Source organism: Thermobia domestica, chromosome 3 (assembly GCF_964235325.1).
Source record: "Thermobia domestica chromosome 3, izTheDome1.hap1.1, whole genome shotgun sequence".
Taxonomy (NCBI): domain Eukaryota; kingdom Metazoa; phylum Arthropoda; class Insecta; order Zygentoma; family Lepismatidae; genus Thermobia; species Thermobia domestica.
Window position 1 is genome coordinate 248,174,891 of NC_137456.1, and position 18,809 is coordinate 248,193,699.

Consider the following 18,809-nt stretch of genomic DNA (forward strand, 5'->3'; position numbering starts at 1 on the left):
CCATAACAATACTAAGTAATGATTAAACGTAGTTATTATTAAGTAATCATGACAAGAATAATAACTAGATAATTTAATGATAAAAATTTCTGCCAGACACCGCTAAAATTTCACAAAGTTGACCGATTACGCAGTCTTCCTATTTGCATTGGCTTTGTTTTCACGACTTATATTTCGACTATTTCTCATCGCATTTTAACGTATTATACATCAAATTAAAGCTCTTTTTGTGCTCTTTTAAACGTTATAGGGTGTATGATTTCATAAAATGGACCATTTTGGAGAAAAACTCATTCATATGTAAATATGTTTCATAAAATCTTAAATATTTCAATTTTTCTGGTTTTTATCATATTTCCTTGACTTTACTACTGCTATAATCGATTAAATTCGGGCTTAACTTATAATTTAGAAAAAGAATCATCAAAATCGGACCATTGGTTACCGAGATAATGATATTTTAAGAGAACAATACATAAAATCCAATATGGCGGCATATTTCAAAATGGCGGCCAGAAAATTTTGGCACCCGACCCTAAAACGAATTGAATACCGAAGTACTTTCAGTCTGCTAAGTTTCATACTTGTGTCCAGTCTGTCACGATCCTATCCTTAACAGACCAGACTAATAAGGATGATCGGAATTAGGGATGGCCAGACGGATCTGGATCTCGGATATCCGGATCCTATAAGATCCGGATCTCGGATCCGGATCCGGAATTTCGGATCTTGGATCCGGATCCGGATATTCGGTTCCTGGATCCACACCCGAAATTTTGAAGTTCAGATTCGGACTCCTGTTTTGAATATTTTAGGCCTTAGATTGAGACCCAGAACTAAAATATCCATATGTATAAAATTTACTAGGTGAATTTATCTAACTCAGTGGAAAGACAATTCAATTTAAATGACAGATTACATGAAAATCTCATTTTCATTTTTTCGAGGTTAGACCACTGTTGCGAACACCCCATCATTTAGTCTTTAGTATATCTTTAAACGTACTACAAGTATGCCACTTTCATCTCAAGTCAGTAGTTGTATATATCTGCCTTTTGTTATATATTAATCGAGTTAGGATTAAAATTCGATTGTTTGTGAGACCTATGATAATATTTTCAGAATGAGTTACAACGTTGAAAAACTGCATAGTAATGCTGCATCTTTTCATTGTGCCACATTGGAATTTAATGTAGTCTATCTTATTCAGTCGGCTCTTATGATTAATTCAATGATCTGAACTCCTGCAGCATTACGCTAAAATCATGGATGTCTTTGAATTTTCGTCATCATTTCTATCTTTTTATTACGAGCAAAATAAATATCATAAGCGGCATTTTACATAATACATATAGATCAGGTAGTTGATTGCTTAAAGTTTATAGCAAAGCTATTACATTTCTAAGACACTGGCGGCCTTAGGACAAAATCCATGGCTTTCCCATAAAATCTTAAATCTCTCTATATAAAAAGGGCAAAGTCCCGAGTGACTGAGTGAGTGAGTGACAGATCACCGTACAGGCCAAATCGCTTAAGCTACAAACTTGAAATTTCGACAGTTTATAGGCTTTGTGACGTAGGATACCACTAAGGAAGGACTTTAAGAAATTCGACGAGGAAGGGGGGAAATGGGGTGGAAAATATTGATGATTCTTGACGTTAGATACTTCAAATTTGGTATTTGGGTTTCTTATTGAAAATAATTTGATACTTGTTTAAGTGCTTTTTGATATTTAAATTAGAAGGGGCAGGGAAGATGTAGAAAGTAAAAGAATGGGTGGTAATTGCAATTATTGCAATTAGTATAATAATATGCCTATATCTCGGAAACTTAAAGGGTTAGAAACATGGAATTTGGTATTTGGACTTCTCACTTAAAATAACTAGATACGTATTTCAACGTTTTTTTTTTTTTTTTTTTTTTTTTTTTAATATGTGGCTCAGAAGGGAAGAAAAAGGGCGAGAAGAAAATTAAGTGGGGATTACAATTATTGTATTAATATTTTCAATCCTTTAAGGTTAGAGACTTGAAATTTGGTATTTGCATTTCTCATTGAAAATAATTTGACATGTGTTTCAGTGTTTTTTGACGTTTTAGTAAAAAGGAAAAGGAAAGAGGGTGGGGATTGTAATTATTATAATAACATGTCGATATCTGGGAACCTCTGAAGGTTAGGAGCATAGAATTTGGTATTTGAACTTTACATTTGAAATAATTAGGTATGCACTTAAGCGTTTTTTGATGTATGTCTTAGAGGGGAAGAAAAGGGGCGGGGAGAAAAGACTTTTATATCTCGGAATCCTGGAATGTTAGAGAAATGAAACTTGTTATTTGAACAAAAATTCGTTATGAAATGAATTTTAGGTCCAACGCTTATGCCGGTTAGGCTAAAGGAGACGGTGATTATGAGAAATAAATAAAATGAAGAAAGAGGGAGGAAACGAGAAAACCCCGAGAAAACCCACGAGCACGGTGTTTGTCCACCACAAAGTCCACACGGCACGAGCTGGGATCGAACCAGTAACCCCAAGCACCGGAGGTGAACGCTCTACCACTGAGCCACTAGTTTTATTGTTCATGTGCTTGTCTTTATACAAAAAGTGTACAAGAACCAGACTGACTCCTAGGAATACAATATAATACAATACAATACAATATGTCTTACATACAAGAAAAGGAAATTGTAAAGTATAACAATAATCGCGAAAATAAAAAAAAAATTAAATAAAAACGAAAAGAGAAACCTACATAATGAGTTGTAGCGTTTTTTTTTGTTTTTTTTTTTTTTTTTTTTTTTTTTTTTAAGAGAAGGAAGGAGATTACTGCAACACCACTTCTAAAAACCTACTAAAATACTGTCTGTCCAACTCGGGGGAAAAGAGCTTTCGTCGTGTGCGTTTTAAAAAATCCAAGTAGGTGCGAGCATCCAGCAAAGGTACATGGCGATGGATATACACAATTGTACACGCCAGTAGAAAAAGCACAGCGTGGTGTTTGGTCTGTGGAAAATAACGAAAATCCGGAAACAAAACATAGGATACTGTGAACTGGTGTGGAGGTCGACGACAAATTCGTCCTAAGAAGGACGTGAGACAGTTCCAGATAGCTGGAGCACCCACACACTGATCGAACCGGTGGGATAGTGTATCTTCTTTGGCGCATCGAGAACAGAGTGGGTCAGGAACACGTTTCAGCTCAAATAAACGAGCGCGCGTAGGCACCAACTGATGCACCACTTGAAACCATTCAACCTGTAGGTATGAAGGTAATACCGGGGCAGAGATATTAGCCCATACCTGTGACCACGTAGTCTGAGGATATCGGTGAGGAATTCGGAGAATAATCTGATCGTTAGGCAACGAGAGAAGGAAGTTATACAAAGTGCGAGAATTGTATCCCGTAGGGCAGAGAACCACACCACTGTATGTCCAATAACGTATTAGTGAAGTAATGTACGCCGGACAACAATCAGCAAAGTTAATAAACGGGGGGCTCACAGGTAATTCATAACTAGGCCAAAAACATCGTATCCATTGCTGTGTGAAGGATTCGTTAATAGCAACTGCAGCATAGAAATCGAGCATAAACAGAGTTTGACATTTCAATCTGAGATGTACTAGACCCAGCCTCCCTGTGAACGGGGAAGATAGAGTCCTGCACGTGGGATACGAAAATAGAAGCCACGCCATATATTCCATAGGAATAAGGAGTCAAACCGCTTAGCGAACAATTCCGGTAAGGGGAAAATTCGAGCCCGATACCACAGCTTAGGTGCAATGTAAATATTGATAAAGTGAATACGATGAATTAAATGAAGGCGACGGAAACGCTGAGAAAACAAAAGCTGGCGAATTTGTAACAACAACGGGGACCAAATCTCCTCGAAAAGGGGAGTAGGTTGTGACGTAAACGGGATACCTAAGATCTTCAAGGAAGTGACGTGGGGTACACACGGCACCCCAGGCTCGTTAGCAGGTAAATGAAAACCATTGAACTGTAATAGGTTAGTTTTCTGTACATTATACTGTAATCCGGAACAAAGTGCAAAACGTTGCAACACTGCAAAAACCCGCGCCATACGAACAGGATCCACGCCGGTGATGGTGACGTCATCCGCATACCCGAATATATTTTGACTCAAGAAACGGGAGGGTCCAGGGGGGTGCAGAGTGGCCAACTGTCGAAGTAAAGGATCTAATGCGAGTGCAAAAAGTATCGTTGACAAAGAACATCCTTGCCTTAATCCACGTTTCAGCGGAATAAGAGGGGACAGGTGTCCGTTAATCTGTATACGGAAATTGGCCGTGGTATATAAATTGTTAATGACTGTGCGGAAGGCTAAAGGAAACCTCCAGGCATCCAGCACCTGCAACAAAAAACTGTGATCTAAACTGTCGTACGCTTTTTCTAAATCTACAGCTAATGCGCCCGCAGGCACCTGCCGAAAATGAAAATAAGCAAAAATATCGCGCAAAGAGCGAAGAGTATAGGAAAGGTTATGCGTAGCATGGAGTGCTGCCTGATAAGGACTAATGTAGTGACGGATGATTGGTCGAAGTCGGGCTGTAAGCACTTTAGTGAACAACTTAAGATCGACGGGCAATAAAGAAATAGGTCGATAGTCCTGAACATAATGCGCTGCGCGGGATTTCGGAATGAGAACTAAGATAGCGGTATTACGACCCACTGCTTCGCCTCGTAACCAAGCATTGAATAAAGCGGTAAGAGAGGGACTGAGTTGAGACCAATACTGTTTATAAAACTGGATATTTAATCCGTCTTCTCCGGGGGCACTACGGCCCTTTGCCCGCCTGAGGACTGCGAAAATTTCGTCCGCACTAATGGGATTGATCAATGTCTGACACTCGTCATCCGTGAGATGGTGAGATAACGTGGTCAAAAACTCCGGGGCATATGAGTAGTCTATGGGACGCGCACGTGCAAAGTCTGTATAGTAGCGCGTGAATTCTTGTAAAATCTGTGAACAATTAGTAGTAGTAGTACCATCTCCCAGAATGAGAGAATGAATGGCGGTGGAACGCCGTTGTCGCAAAATCCAATCAACATGATAAATAGTTATAGTCTCCTCCGGAAAGCGATGATAAAAGTCTTCCGACAAATACGCACTAATCGACGTGTGGGAGTAAATAGTTTTCAATCGGTGTTTGATACCGTTAATACAAGCCAGGTTCTCCAGCGAAGGCGGAGCATTCCAAAAGTCACAGAGAGCTTGATATAAAAATTCATGTAAATGGTGGTCGTCTTCCCTCGCGACCCGCCCTTGCCATTGAAAAAAACTGCGTAATTTAGGTTTACAATATAAATTCCACCAGGAAATAACAGAGGGCCACCGCGCCTCCTTAAAAATTCGTTAAGTTTGCAGGCATATGATGTGCGAGGCCGTAGACCGAGTAAATGTGTGGCTGGGGGTAAAGCCCCCATGTACTCGCACTGAAATTCGGTATGCCTCGGGATACCGGAATGTTATTACATACAATTTGATATTTGAACTGAGATTCGGTATGGTTGTAGGTTTACGAGGTACGAGGTCATAGGCCGATCAAATGAGATATCAGAGGGTCTAAGGGCAAACCCCGGACATTTCTTTTTAAATTGATTATGATTAGAGGCTTTTGTGGTGCGAGGCCCTAGTAACGGGGGTCTAGTGGCGAAGCCCCCAACTAGCCGAGGTCTATTAAGTATATAAATGTATTTGCGTAATGACTGGAAATTGCATGTATGCCTGTGGACAAAATTGCATAAGTAGCCACGAGAAATCACAATCCTTTAAGATAAAAATTTTAAAAAGCTACCAAAATGTACTCTTGAATGAGTTGTATATTATGTTTGCGCAGGGGCGAATCCAGAACGGACTCCTGGAGGGGGCGGTTGGGGATGCTAGCAGTGAAAAATTACTTAGATGATCTGAAATTGCCACTAATTACTACTAAAGTACACTGTTAATGGTGACGCTGGGTAGGGGCGAACGACTTTTCGTCTTCCCCCTGGATCCGCCTATGTGTGTACATGAATGATATAGCTCCTTATACAACCTATGCAGAGTTAATAGTAGTGGATTACTAATTACAAAGATACGTGTTACTACTCGAGGCTCCATATGGTATTTTGTATACAAATACAGTACATTAATATATTGATTTTGATACATTAATTGCCATGTAGAATTTCATCTCTACTACAATTCTTAATTCTAACTGGAGTGGTACGGTCACAGAGAAACGTATTTTTAAAGAAAGAAAAAAAAAAAGCTCATCAAGAGCAAGAAAAGGAAGTTGCTCCTTAATTTGATTTGATCTATATTTTATGGGCTGTTCTATTAGCAATGGCCTAGCCCATCACGACAAGGAAATGGCCTCATTCAGTGACCACAATAACTCAGAAAGAATTAGAAAAGTAAGCAGCCTGAGTCTAATGAAGAAGCTTGGGCTTGAGACTTTTTCATCCCAGCATTTGACTAGTGTTACAGAAAACAAAGGACAAATTTCCATCAGGACGACCGCTTTAAAAAAGATTTACTACCTTTTCGGTCAAGTATTTTCACTAGAATCGAATCTGACAATGAGATTGCTCTCACCTAAGTCGACAGTTTTACTCAATCAAATTTGGAGTACTTGTGACATATTAAGGCACGAAACCCAAATATCAACAGAACGAAGAGAACGCAAGGCTGTCACACGATCAGATACCAAAAGTGTCCTAAAATCTTATTTTAAGCATAGGAATGAAAATCACTTTGTCAATAATTTCGAAAATTTTGCTGATTCGGAACACCCGAATTTTCTGACACGGAGTTTCGAATCCGGATCCAAGATCCAGTTTTTCGGATCCGGATCCAAGATCCGTTTCTTCGGATTCGGATCCAAGATCCGTTGTTTCGGATCCGGATCCAAGATCCGTTTTTTCGGATCCGTTCCAAGATCCGGATTTTCGGATCCGGATCCAGTGTCCGGATATCCGGATACCGGATATCCGGATTCAAAAATATCCGGATCTGGCCATCCCTAATCGGAATGCCCTACAGAAATTATACATTTTTTTTTTCAAAATGGAATAATTTTAGGAAGTTTATACTGCAAAGTTGCTTTGTATGCCTATCTTCGAAGTTGTAATAAGGGGTGGATTTTATCACCTTCCATTCCCTTATTTTTCATATATATATACAGTATATACGATATATACGATATACAGTATATATCGTAACCCCAAACTTGAGAAAGGCATATATATTACCCGGCGGGAGCTCATGTGGTTCGGATTCCACGTTAATCAGTAGGTTCACGTCTCATATAGCCTCGCTGCTGAACGGGACGTTAAACTCAAAATCAACTCACCTCAAATCAACGCATATACCGAGCTTCATTAAAATGTAGTAAGTTATCGCGAGTTATCGTGAAAGAGTTAAGTGGACAGAGACACAAATGTTAATACGAAGAAACAGATTCCCGTTTTCTTCAGACTGAGGGGCTATACAATTCCATCGAGACATATCAGAAAATAAAATCAATTACACCTTAAAAGAAATATATAAATTAGCATTAAGAAAAAATCAATAAAAACAATAAAAGAAGAGCATATAATCGCAATTTCACAAAAGCGTATTTTTTTTTTCATTTTGTGACACTTTATTCTGTGTGTCTACGTAGAACGAAGAACATACATTAATCAAACTGTCTTAGGAGGCATAAGTATGTTGAAGAATTCGTCAAATCACAGAAACTTCTTGACATAGCGTTCTTGGAAATTAAATGAAATATTTCCATTTAACATGCACGGTTACGCCATTTAGGCTAAGAAAGACGGATGATTAAGGCAAGTGAATGGTGACGGAAGAATTGGTGGAATGAGAAAGTTGGAGAAAACGGGAATACCCCGAGAAAACCCACGGATATGAAGTTGTCCACCACAAGCTTACATGACCAGGGTCCGAACCAAGGACTCCACGCACCACAGTAAGCACTCTACCACCATGTCACCTATCATTCTTGGTTGTGTTTTTTATTGCTAATATGTAATGTATTTTGTGTGTCTGTCTGTCATCAGATTTTCGCAAATAAAGTGATCAATACCCAGAGAAACGAAATTTTGTTCACAAGAAAATCTTCACCAGATTTTTTACCTCGTACGATGCCTTTTTTCCATTTTGGACTAGAGAATGATTTCAGGGTTTACACCTTCTGGAGGTTGAAAGAAGTATAGTGTGTCAAAGCCTCTTAAGTTAGACAACCCACACTGCTCTAGTGTATCGCAGGCTTGCATACTATTCAGTATGTGCAAACACATTTATTTTTCAGGTGATTGATTAAACTATGTATACATAATCCCTAATGAAGTTATATATATATATATATATATATATATATATATATATATATATATATATATATATATATATAGCCACAATATGGTGCATCATATTATAAAGCATGTCTGTATGTCATATTCACATTATATGCCTTTTTCTGGGAATATTTTCTATTCTATATCGTCGTTATGTAATTACTTGCTCTGCCAGCGACGTTTAACGCCTGTTGCTCTCTCGTTGCTAACATTGTTTATATAATAGAGAACATTGCTATTTCATAAACATAGCGATTTTATTTCTTCAATTGTGAATCTCAGAAGAAGATTATTTTTTAATGACTAGTTTATGTATTGAGAAGTAAATATTATCCGTGACAGTCACAAGAAGTTATTCTTTCCTCCACGTTATCAGAGAATGAATAACTTCAGATTAGTTTATGTATTGAGAAGTAAATATTATCCGTGCCAGTCACAAGAAGTTATTCTTCCCTCCACGTTATCAGAGAGTGAATAACTTCATCTCTATTGTAGTTATGTGATTTCAAAATAATTTGCACAATATACTAACTGGAAGTACATTTAATTTCCAATATTGAGAACGTTTCACAACTCTTGGTTCAACCTAGATAAATTTTCCTCATATAGATTATATTAAACAGTGTATAAGGTAGTACATTAAATAGTCATTTCACATTCATACATGTTTGGTGCCAGTAGCATCATTTCAGATTTTGTCGGGAAGGGCGGGGACAAGATTCTCTACGGACATATGAGCTGTATGTTTTTGCAGTGTATTAATATATAATTTATTTTAAAAAGCATGTGCTTCTCAAACAGCTCCCTCCTAACTTATTTGATTTTAATAATATTTAAGATAACGTGTTTTTTTATTCCCCTCCCCCCAAATTTCTGGTACTTTTTTGTGATAATGCTTTGTCCCTAACGAATATCCGGGTTCTGTAGGACCCGAAGTCCACAAAGTCCATAAAATGTATCTAGTGACACTGGTCTTGATAGAGAAAATTGCCATGCCTCAAGGCGTTCCCATGGATATAAGTGCAGTGGACATTCTGGTGTGTGCGAAGTGTTATTTCCCTCACAGAAAAGATCCCGAAACGCGAAAGATAGCAGAGTTAGAAGAAATAAAAGAAATCACACGCATCTGAGTTAGAATAAAAGTCCCAAGGCAACAAAAAGGACAAGAAAAGACGATAAGTAATTGTAAAATACTTCCAAGTTGTGACGTCATAGAGCAGTCAGTTAAAAGTGGGTGCTCTATAGGATAAACCAATCACAGCGACGTATACAGAATTTCATCAAGAGAGATTCAAGTTCCGCAGTTTATATCACTTAAGGATTTTTGTGTGTATACATGATGGCATGTATTTTTATATTATTATTACTATCGTTATTAAATATCAGGAAGCACGAAAATGACTTAAAATCAGTGCCGGATTTATGTATAAGCAAAACGAGCTATAGCTTAGGGCCCCTACTCTTGGAGGCCCCAAAAATTCACGGAAAAAATTGAATGTACATTTCCAAAATATAAGAATAACAATAAATAAACATCTACAGTACATATAGCAACAGTGCTTCGTTTGTGTAGACCCCTATGATGTAAGTAATGGGGCCCCTTCTGCTAGTCTGCTTCCTAAAATATCACTGGTTTCTTCATTTCTGTATATAGGGCTCTATGTTCATCTGGACACATAAAGGGCCCCATTATCTTCAACAGCTTAGGGCCCCACCAAACCTAAATCCAGATCTGCTTAAAATAGAAAATTATCAGCGTAAATTTAAACTTCGTGCAATGCATTGTATCTGCAACGCATTCTAAAATTATCATAAATATATTCGTTAAGGTTTTGGGCTTTACAGATTGGCTTACTGTTAAACACGCTTCTGACAAAACTAGACGAACGACCTCCATAAATACACCAACTTTTTATTTGTATAATAAAATGTTATTCACACATTAGGTATTCTAATATCAGGAAAATTCTAATTGTTATATTGTTACTAAAGTCAGGAGCGCAACCACGGGATGTCTACCGGGTCCGGACCCCCCCCCCCAAAAAAAAAAATCCTAACTAACTCAACATACATTTGTACCATTTCTCAATAAAACTATACCGGTACTTGTTAAACAGGGAAATGATTGATGTAGCATGAAAATTTGATCTTACGCTTCGTCCATATTCGTATAGAAACAATCTAGTTGTATATTTTTCTCAAAATATAAGTGGAAGTATTTCACAATGACTTTCGTCTTTTCGGGTACAGAATTATATTGTTGGACCCCTCTCAACAAAAAATTTCTGGGTGCGTGCTTGAACTCCATTGACATACTTCCAAACCTACGATAGTTTGGCATTTTTTTTTTAAGCCCTTACATATGAGACACACTCGCTAAACTCCTTTACAAAGTTGTAGAATGTCTATGAAGATCAGTGGTAGAGCGTTCACCTCTGGTGCATGGCGTCCTTGGTTCGATCCCAGCTCGCACAAACACCGTGTGCGTGGGTTTCTGGATTCTCCCGTTTCCTTCCACTTTCTTCATTCCACCATTTCGTTCATTTCTCATAATCACCGTCTCCTTTAGCCTAGCCGGCATACTCGTGGAACATAAAACTTAAAGATTTCATTTCATTTCTATGAAGATATTTTTAAAGCATCCTCCAAATGTAGAGTCCAGGGTATAGGAAAGACGGTTCAGCATTTCGAAATAAGAGAAAAAAGTGGTGAATTACAGAGCAAATCTCTACAACTGTAATTTCCAACAGGGCGATGTATTGTGATATAGGATAAAGAGCTACGATAAATAGATTAAGTAAAGGGGGGAGGTACCGAGGTAGGGGAATGAGAGTGTAGTAGTGGTGGAGTCATGAGCTGGTATCTTCAAAACTATCGACGTTCTTCCTGTCACTACGATCTTTATCAATGCTAGGTCACCTGCTTGTTCCTTCTCTCTGTGTGGCTTACTGAGAATTGGATCACCAAAGTTGTGACGTCATAGAGCACCAGTTCAAAGTGGCTGCTTTGTAGGGCCTGAGTTAGCAAGGAATAATAAACCAATCACAGTGACATGTGCAGAATTTGATCAAGAGAGATTCAAATTCCGAAGTTTATATCACTTCACAATTTTTGTTTGTATACATGTTTGCATAAGCACGAAAATGACAAAATAGAAAGTTATCAGCGTAACTGTGTTGCAGATTTAAACTTCGTGGAACGCATTCCATCTTCTGAAGAGCCTAGATTGAAAATTAAAATTGCATAAATGTTAATTTCCGGTTTTGAAACTCACTTACAGTATCTAAAAATCCACTGCAGAGTCTACAGTTAATAATTAGCGAGAAAAACAACCATGAAAAAACACTTGAAATGTTTACAAAAAAGAGAAATAAACTATAGCAGCGAAACAGGTTTGAAAGCTTAGCTAACGAAGTTTAAAAAAAAAATCGCGAAAAGCGAATCTAAATCTAAAGTTTTTTTCTTTCTTTTTACAATGTACAGGAATCACGTTTCCCCACTAACTTCGCACTCTGGCGACATCTGACCGCGAATGTTCTAACTACTTCGTCGAAGCCACCAAAAAGGAAATATTAACCGTACGTATTAGTCACGCATGCGCACGTATGCAGTGGCGTTACGCAAAACTAATGTTCCTTGGAAATGACAGGCAAGCATGAACACAAAGAACAGATGCTATAACAGTGTTACCAACCGCAAGTAAAGCTTACCAATGGCATTCCTTTGTTCAGTAATTTATCAATCATTGGTATTTCTAGATTAATATAAAGGCAGCGGTATCATTCAGTGATGTACCAAGGAAGAGACGACAGGATATGTTCCCTCCCGAAGTTTTGGTCAAGGATAAAAGTGGAAACGGGTAAAACAAAACTGAGGGAAAAGAAAAGAAGGGAAATAAGATACAAATTAATACTCCTGATCAAAATCTACTCTCAGATTTAGTTCGATAGTATGTACTGAAGTAGACACTTGTACTTCTTGAGACTTCTTGGCGTGATTAATCCCAGCATCCGCTGATGTAGAATATGATCAAGGGAAGGGCTAAACCATAGTTTGCCGTTTTATCCAGTGTAAAGAAAGTAGGATTGAAGCCCATTTTATCCAGTGTATGCCCATTTTATCCAGTGTCAAGAGCGTCAAGGGGAGGGGGGCTATAGCCCGTATAGCCCTCTTCTTGGATCCGCGCCTGAATCCCAGTAAATCTGTTATCATAGGGACAACATTTACTCCGCTAAATTTAGGCGAATAAATTCAAAATCCGTGAGTAATGTGTGAATTCCTGCAAGATAGTACAATGGTGCGGAGGTGGAAACAGTGTTTACTAGTAGTGATTCGAGTGAAGATGATGTTTGTGATGGAATTCGGCGAGCAATATGAATCAGAGAAAGAGCAAATTTGATTGAGGGTTACGATGATGCTGAATTTGTAATACGTATTTTTGGTTGAATAAAAAAATATATCATTGAGCATAATTAAAATTTTCCTGTCATGTAATTTATTTCTTGTTTTCCTTGGTACTATTTCGGTGTAGTAACAAGAAGTCTATAGTTCTTCAATTCTTTATTAGACCTATATACAATATTTAAGTTTGAATTTTGAATGTGGAATGTGAGCATGTGATATTTGGTAGGTTTTTATTACTTACTGAATTACTCACGTCCAAATATTAGCTATGATAATATTTAGGAGAAGGACTGCTTAGAATAGCACTCACATTAAGAACATACCTGTACTTTATCTTTAAAAGCTGTACCAGACGTGAACGGTAAATACATGTGTGCATATTTGAGTTCTAAACACTGAATTAGGGATGGCCTTCTTCGAAAAATCTGGTTTTCGATTTTCTGAAATTTCATTTTTTGTTTTTCGCTTTTTCAATTTTTTTTTTTTGTTTTTTCGAAAAAAAAAATTTCGTTTTTCGCAAAATTTTCCTTTTCGAAAAATTCATTTTCTCGAAAATGTGTTTTTCGAAAAAAATGTGACCATCCCTACACTGAATACAAGGACGATCTCAGTGTGTAATGTTTTTCTCAGCAGTCTCTCTGCTTACCAAACCTATTATTTGGAAGTATATAACACAATAAATAATAGGGCCGCGGTGGCTCAGTGGTAGAGCGTTCACCTCTGGTGCTTGGGGTCCCGGATTCGATCCCAGGCCCCGCCAAGTGAACTTTGTGGTGGACAAACACCGTGTGCGTGGGTTTTCTCGGGGTTCTCCCGTTTCCTCCCACTTTCTTTATTCCACCATTTCATTCATTACTCATCATCACCCTCTCCTTTAGCCTAACTGGCATAATCGTGGGACGTAAAACTCAAAGATTTCATTTCATTTTCATTTACAATAAATAATAAAATCCAATAACACAAACTTACACTCAATATTGAAAGTTCAAACTTAAGAAGACGATTAAAAAACATTTTCAGCGGTATTCAGAAACGTGTTTTCTGGTGAAAAGCGGCATGATGTACTAACCGAGTGACAAACATTATTTATGGGCTGTATTCAGAAACAAATTTCGAGCACCAGTAGCGTCTATAGTTTAAACAAGAGCAGAGCCTAGATTTTGGGTGATACTAGCTTTCCTTAGTGATATTTTCAGAACTTGCTTTAACCCACAAACGCCCCTTGTGCCACCAGTGACCCACTTTATTTTTCACTACGTTACATGGGCTTTGTCATTCATTTAGCCAAACCCCCGTTGTTCCACTTCAGGCACACTACCCGTTTTCTTGTTGTACGAATTTCGTTTAGTTTTCTTCTCAGGTTTTCGATGTAACACGGTATTGTTCAATGCAGTTGCTAACGAATAAAACTGGTCTTGGGCGTTTGTGCGTTAAACTAGCAAAAGAAGTCTTTGACAGTGGCGGATTTAGGCCGGAGCCAGGGGACCTAGGCCCTCCAGTTTGTTGGGTGACAAAACTAATTTAAGCTATTATTTATATATTTTTGAAAGTTTATAATAAACTCATTATATAGCCACCATGTCTGGGTTCTGCCTGCCCCTCCAGTTTTTACTTCCACTGGTTCTTGAGAGTGAAATTCATCTCCTAAAACGACGCATGAACAACAGCAAACGAGAAGATCAAACCCATCAAGCGATTCCCAGAATAGTATTTCAGAAGAGCAGGCTTCGTGCAGTGCTTAGATGATTTAATTCGCGGTATCAAAACAAGGTTTTGTGACAACAAGGAAGTGTTATGTTCTTTAGAAATACTTTTGTCAAGACTTGTTAAGGAGGGAAAACTTGAAAGACCTCGCAAAAATTTACAACTATTGGACTGATTTTGCTTCAGAATCCGTCCTCAAGGCTGAGTATAGTATGTGATGTGAAAAATAGCATCATGAAGCAAATAAACCTGTCGTAATTATGGATCCGCTCGATGCCTGTAACCTAGCCCTCTTTCCACCAAACAACATATAGTTCTCAATATCTTAGTTTACATGCCGTTTCAACTGTGTCGCTAGAAAAATCATTTTCTTCAGTTAAGAGAATCAAATTCTATCTCCGAAACATAATGTCAGGAACAGGTTACAGAACTTGCTCTCCTATCAATCCATTCCTACCTGTGTCTTAATGTTGAGGTGATTGATGTTATTTCCGCTAGTGGACAAAGAATATTGCTTCTGTGAACTAGGGATGGTCAAAATTTTCCGGATTCCGGAAAATTTATTTCCCGGAATTGGAAATTTCACTTTCCGGATTTCGGCAAAATCCAGAATTCAGAAAAATTCTGAATTTCGGAAAAAAATCTGAATTTGGAAAATTCTGGAATTTTTCCGAAATTCGGAATTTTCCGGGTTCCGGAATTTTTCCGATTTTACTTTTCGGATTCCGGAAAGTAAAAATTCTGGTATTGGCCATCGCTACTATGAACGTACATTTGAAATCTCTTCGTTGTGTTTTGTAGTGTGTTTATTTAGGATTTTTTTTTTTTTTTTTTTTTTTTTTTTTTTTTACAAATAATTAATAAATTGAAATTTAATAAATGTAGGAATGTAGGTATGTGTGCTTCCCAGTCGCAACATGCAAACCTATAGACTCTAAACGAAGTTCCTGAAGCAGAAACCTCGAAAGATTTTCATGTCCTTGTCTCTCAAAACGAAATTCTGGCTACGTGCCTTCTGTCATTCGAATCATTTAACAACCTGTATACCATTTTCTGTTCTATACTTAGTATAGATTTATTTATTTATTTAAGAAGAACACAACAGGTAATTCTACCCAATTACAGTGTTCATATCAGAGTTACATAGAATAGCTGTAATATATTTGCGAAATTTATTCTGACATACCGTGTATATCCAGAACTTTTTTTCACATTTACTTAGTTTGTTGTTCACTGCACCCATCCTCCACGTTGGTGGCTGTTTTATTGTACTTGTTCGAGATTTCTTACAACAAAAGAAATTTCCATTGTCCACACGTATGTTTCCATTGGGTACCCTGAGATGAAAGGTAGAGACCAAATCATTACTATTTAATTTGTTATTTAATATTTTGTACAAGAATATCATGTCATTTAACACTCTTCTGTGATTGAGAACACTTAGTATACGCTAACTTCCAATACTTAACAGTGTTTGTAGGTTTCCTTAAGAAAATTTCCCTCAATTGATACAAAAATTTCCCTTTTCTTATAAAATTTTCCCTAGTTTGTAGTGTCCAATACTTGGGACAGAAGTTATGTGATAAGATTAATTCAGCTATATTATAGGAAGTGTCAACCACATTTGGTTTTTGCTTTTATGTTTTTATTTTTCCTTACACAAGAATTCATCCAGCCAACAATGGGTACCGTACAAATTATGCTTCTTTGAACAGACACACACACACCTATACACATGCACACACACACACGCACTATTATTATTGTATTGGTTATTTCTAAAGAACAAAGAAAAATTTGAGGATTTATACTGGTCAATCAGTCAGGGGAAATTTTCCAGGATTTTCACGTTAGGGAAATTTCTCCCAAACTACGAACACAGTCACTTCTCCGCTACGTTCGTTGCTTGCATACGCTTATTTGAAACTGAATAGTGATACTGCTAAACTGAATGTGGTTTCCTGTTTATTATTAATTAAGCAACGGGTTTATTATTATTAAACGTAAATAAGGTTGATATTACTATTCGGTTACTATTCGGTTCAAAATCTCTTGTTGTCGCGAATTCTGTCGAGGAATTTGAAGCTTAAAATATATAAAACGATAATCATGCCTGTTGTTCTGTATGGTTGCGAAACATGGTCGCTTACTCTGAGGGAAGAACATAGACTGAAAGTATTTGAGAACAGGATCCTGAGAAGAATATTCGGACCCAAGAGGAACGAGAATGGGGAATGGCGAAAGCTTCATAACGAGGAACTACATAGTTTATACGGTTTACCCAACATTGTTAGGGTCGTCAAGTCTAGGAGGCTTAGGTGGGCAGGTCATGTAGCTAGAATGGAAGAAAGTAGAAACGCTTTCAAAATCTTGACTGGTAGACCCATAGGAAAACGACCATTAGGAAGACCTAGGCGCAGATGGGAGGATAATATTAAGATGGATCTCGCAGAGATAGGAATACAAAGTAGAAACTGGATCCAATTAGCTAAGGATAGAAGTCAGTGGAGAGCTTTTGTGAACGCGGCACTGAACCTCCGGGTTCCATAGGCCATAGAGTTAGTTAGTTAGTTATTACTTATTAACGAGTATTTACTACGTGTCAAGGACAATATAATTCAGTGACTAAGCAACCTGAACAAACTATGTAAATTACACAGTTTTTTTTTTTATATACAGGTAGTAGAAAGTTCTAGATAAGAAAGTTCGATCACTAGCTTTAATCCGTGGTAAATCATTATGCTTATTTTTCATTCTAATTTAAAAATAGAAAACAATTACATTGAAATATAGGACTCAGCTTTATAAAAATACACTTTCTCATTCGAAAATTGTATCCAACCTTTCACTAAGAAGGAAGACCACTAAATAACGAACGAACAAACAAATCTCTTGTACTTTTAAAACACAAATGAGAGTAATTTGTATGCAGGTTTGCTTTCTCGAAATGATTGAATAAGATTTTAAAACTTCAAGTTACGAAATAGTCTGCAACAATAAAGAAGCAATAATGGTGATAACATTGTGAAATTGTGATGAATAAATGGGAACAGAAAGTTAAAGAGGAAGGAGGCGAAAGACTGATTATGTTTTGCAGATATGTGGATGATTGTTTAGGTATTTGGAAAGGAACGAAGAGACAGTTCGAGCAATTTGTGGGAAGGATAGAAGATAAAGAAAAAGGAATAAGCCTGGAGGTAGAATTAGAAGAAGAGGGGAAAATAAACTTTTTAGATATGACAATAAGGAAAGTAGGAGGGAGATTCGAAACATGGTATAGGAAACAATGTTCAGCAGGTGTTTATTGCCATAGAAGAAGTGATGTAGATGAAGGAACTAAAACGAACTTTATTAGAAACATGGAGAGAAGGATAAAAATGATAGACAGTGATGACGAGAAGAGAAAAGAAGACATGGAGCAATTTCACAGTTTATTAATGCAGAATGGATATAGTGAGGATAGATTGAAGAATAGATGGAGAAAGAAGAGGGCAGAAGGTAGAAGGAAGTGAGATAAGATAGAGAAAAAAAGAAAAGATGGTTCGGAATAGAGAGCATAGGAGAAAAAATGGAAGTTTTAAAAAACTTATTGAGAAAAGGAGGAGTAAGAACGTACAGAAAAGGTAGCAGAAGAATGTTAGATGCGTTGCGAACGAGGAAAAGGAAGATAACAGAGATTCAAATAAGTGATGAAGGGGTTGTATATATAATTAAATGCAAAGAATGTGATATGAGTTATGTAGGGGAAACAGGAAAGAGGTTACAAGAAAGGATTAAACAGCACAGGGTCCACGTTCGATAGAAGAGAGATAGTAATGTTATATATAAACATGTAAGGGAGACAGGACATGAAATAGACTGGGAAGGCGTAGAGGGGCTGGAAAAGGAGAGAAGAAGCATTATAAGAAAATGGAAAGAGGCAGAATGGATAAGAAAGGAAGCAAGCGAGAAACTTATGAATTGGAATAGCGGACTTAATATACATGATGTATGGAGAAAGATATTGGATAAAACAGAGAAGAAAGAAGAGGTAAAAACAGGTGTATTGAACAGATAGATAATTAAAAGTTTATGTTTTTCAAAAGTGAAAGTTATTCATACACAGGTGTGCCAATTAAAAGTTTAGCTCTTAAGTGAAAGTTGATTGTTAAAAGTTGCATTTGTATTAATTAAAAATTGTTAAAGGAAAGGACAAATATGATTGGTTCATGGAATGACCTCTCATTTTAAGAAGTATATAAGCTGTAATCTTAGAAATTGTATTTCGTTATGTGTCTGATGAAGGCAAAGTTAATTTGCCGAAACTGTAACGCTATTATTTATTAGTTAATATATGCTTTGG

The 18,809-nt window shown here is 37.2% G+C and overlaps 2 long non-coding RNA genes across 2 annotated transcripts in view; one reads left to right on the forward strand and one right to left on the reverse strand.

Moving 5' to 3' along the window:
• The window catches only part of LOC145681007 (uncharacterized), a 200,852-nt gene that overhangs the window by 145,081 nt on the left and 36,962 nt on the right, over positions 1-18,809 (reverse strand). Inside the window, exon 2 of the long non-coding RNA XR_014130710.1 lies at positions 15,654-15,804. This is a non-coding gene — a long non-coding RNA (uncharacterized LOC145681007). The remainder of the gene's footprint in view (positions 1-15,653; positions 15,805-18,809) is intronic.
• Positions 1-18,809, forward strand: part of LOC145681008 (uncharacterized) — a 91,408-nt gene that overhangs the window by 1,376 nt on the left and 71,223 nt on the right. The gene's annotated exons all lie outside the window — the stretch shown is intronic.